A 2,820-nucleotide genomic window follows, 5' to 3' on the forward strand; every position below is an offset into this window, starting at 1 on the left:
TCTAATTATATGTATCCAGTGTTCTTGCTGCTTAGAAAATGGGAAGTTTGAGTCGATGCTATTTTTTCAAAAAGATAAATACTTCAGGATTTCATGTCATGATTAATAATTTTGCATGTCTGTGATCATGCATTTGGAAGTACAACTATGTGGAAAGGATACAACTCTGACTCATACGCTCTCTGATATGAAACATGTATTAATCCCTCTGTATGTTCTGTTGCTTTGGTCTCAGTACACGTTTTGTATGAGCACTATTAAGTTCTGGATTTCCTATTATAGGCAGTGTTACTATAGTTTGTGGTGATCACCACAGTTGAATGTGTGTGCACAACCAGTAAATCACAAGTAAATATCTTTCTGGGATCTCCTGCTTTGGGCCAACACCGATCTGTCATCCACAAGGCAGGCCCTCATTCTCAGCTCTCTTCTAGACTCAGCTGGATGTCTAGCAGTCCCCTGTAGGTGAACTGCTGCAAAAAAAAAATTATGAATAATCTTAAGCAAATTTTAACCTGTATGTGATATTATTGTTACTATTAGATAAATTCCACATTCTTTTGCATAATCTTTTTTGTGATGGTCATGCATATAGATCTTTTATAATCAATTGACTTAGTTATTGCCAAATTTCTTAAACAGATGAGCTAAGGTCTCCTGCACCGCATCTGTCTGTTGTTCTCTTCAATTGTCATATTTTCCATATCTGTTTTTCGCCAATGCCTTCCACACATTTTAGATTTCTCTCTGTTCCATTTATTTTTGATCATATGGTGCAACGGCCAATGAAGACCAATTATTTTTGGTTCAGCGTCTCTGCATGTTCCTTTGGATCTCTTTTGATGCTTTTTCCTGTATTGTTCCATGTTTTTGCCCATAGAATCCTTCAATATTTCAACTTAAAGTTTGATTTTTTAAAATTTGTTGCTTTTTAGCTTGAGAAATACTAAACATGTTCTTCTCTTTTGGTTTTCTGATTCCATACTTGCCAATTTCATGACAACACTGTTTTCTCAAGCCACCCTTTAAAATCTTCTATACAAATGTTAATTTTTCTTTTAAAACCACAGGATAAATAAATGCAGTCCCTGAGTACCACTAAGTGTGCAGTGGAGTTCCCACATTTGGGGAAATCACAAGAGTCAGCCCATCTGGAATGCAATGGATGAGTTTCTCCCTGGGAAAACCAGCTTCACGATCATGGTGGGTCTCCTGCCAGGTAAGTGTTCTACAAGTCTTTTAATTAATCAATTTTTTCATTTGTTTTAGCTACCATATATATAACAGCAAGTTTTAAAAAGTTTTCTGAAACTTATTTATGCATTTTCTTTCTTTCTTTCCATCAGTGCAATGATCTGTTTGCTTTCATCATGTATATCCATGATGTTATCCTGTAACTTTTCTAATTTGGGTCATTAGTCTGTAGGGTATCAAATCTATCAGTAAGATGATCTTTAAACAGTGATGGGATATCATCAAGGGTATATTTTGGCTCTGTAGGCTTGTTTTAATATTCTTACTTCTGGGTTCATTTGCATATTAGGAATTGAGTTTTTGTTTTTTCTGCAGTAGGTCTCTGGCATTTTTAACTAATGCTAGCATTTCCATTCTCTCTTTATGCAGATATTTGCAGAACTATCTTTCTGCAGTTAATTTGATTCCTGTGTCAGTATAAGTGATCAAAACAAGTGGCTTAATGATAAAACATTCAATTAAGCCAAATGCAATAAAATATTTTTAAAAATTAAATTAAGGAAGTTAAAATGTGATTAAAATATGCTTCACTAATTATCTACCTATAATCTTTCAATCCTCCATGTTTGAATTTGTTAATTTTCCTTTTTCCTACTAAGAAACACACACAGAGACATATATATCGGCTGTTGTTGCTGTGATTAGGTCTCATTGAGTGGGTCCCAACTCATAGGAACCTTATGTCCAACAGAAAGACCTACTGGCTGGTCTGTGCCATCCCCACTCTTGTTATCTAAGTCCATTGTGAGAGCTGCTGTGTCGCTCCATCTCATTGAAGGGATCTTTTCTTTCTCTGACCTTCTACTTTACCAGATGTCCTCTTCCAGGGACCAATCTCTCCTGATAACATGTTGAAAGTATGTGAGAAAAAGTCTCAACACATTTGATTCCAATGATCACTAGCAGAAGGAAATTACTCAAGGCAACATAGATAAAAAATGGACCCAAAATTTGAATCCAATTATCAAGGTCTCAAAACTATAAACACAGGTCACTATATTATCACTTAAAATTATAACATACCTGCATTTTCATTTTAAGAAGCTTCTTTGTTCTCCATCACGACAGGATGAGATGAAAATGTTCTTATGCCAAATAGTATTGTCATTATGATAAATTTAAAATATCTCTTCTATGTGATTTATATAATAAGATCCTACATAAACATTATCATAGAAAAATATTAGGGGTAAGAGGAAAAGAAATATTACCTGTTTTGCTTTGTTTCGGGTGCAAAATATGACATTAATTCCCAAGTGAATCATTAAAGTTATGTTAATAGAAGGCATGTATGCCATATATATGTGAGTATAATATATATTTTTCATATATATATATATATATATATATATATATATATATATATATATATATATATATATATATATATGTGTGTTTGAAGAAACTAACCTAATTTTAAAGGGTGTCCATTTCGTGGCAGAATTGAAAATCCACTGCCTTACCTGAAATCGTTAGCAAAGTAGTTCCAGAATCAACCCGTTTGGACTGCTCAGTCCGTTCACAGGGAGACAAGGCTTCCCGCTGACACTGCTGATCGCTCTCTGG

At 34.2% G+C, this 2,820-nt stretch overlaps 1 non-coding gene across 1 annotated transcript; it reads right to left on the reverse strand.

Moving 5' to 3' along the window:
* Nucleotides 1-1,066: 1,066 nt before the first annotated feature.
* On the reverse strand, nt 1,067-1,227 carry LOC142441805 (U1 spliceosomal RNA). The gene has a single exon (XR_012783136.1). It is a non-coding gene; the product is annotated as a U1 spliceosomal RNA (small nuclear RNA).
* Between the last annotated feature and the right edge of the window lie 1,593 nt (nt 1,228-2,820).

This window comes from Tenrec ecaudatus, chromosome 2, assembly GCF_050624435.1.
Source record: "Tenrec ecaudatus isolate mTenEca1 chromosome 2, mTenEca1.hap1, whole genome shotgun sequence".
Classification (NCBI taxonomy): Eukaryota; Metazoa; Chordata; class Mammalia; order Afrosoricida; family Tenrecidae; genus Tenrec; species Tenrec ecaudatus.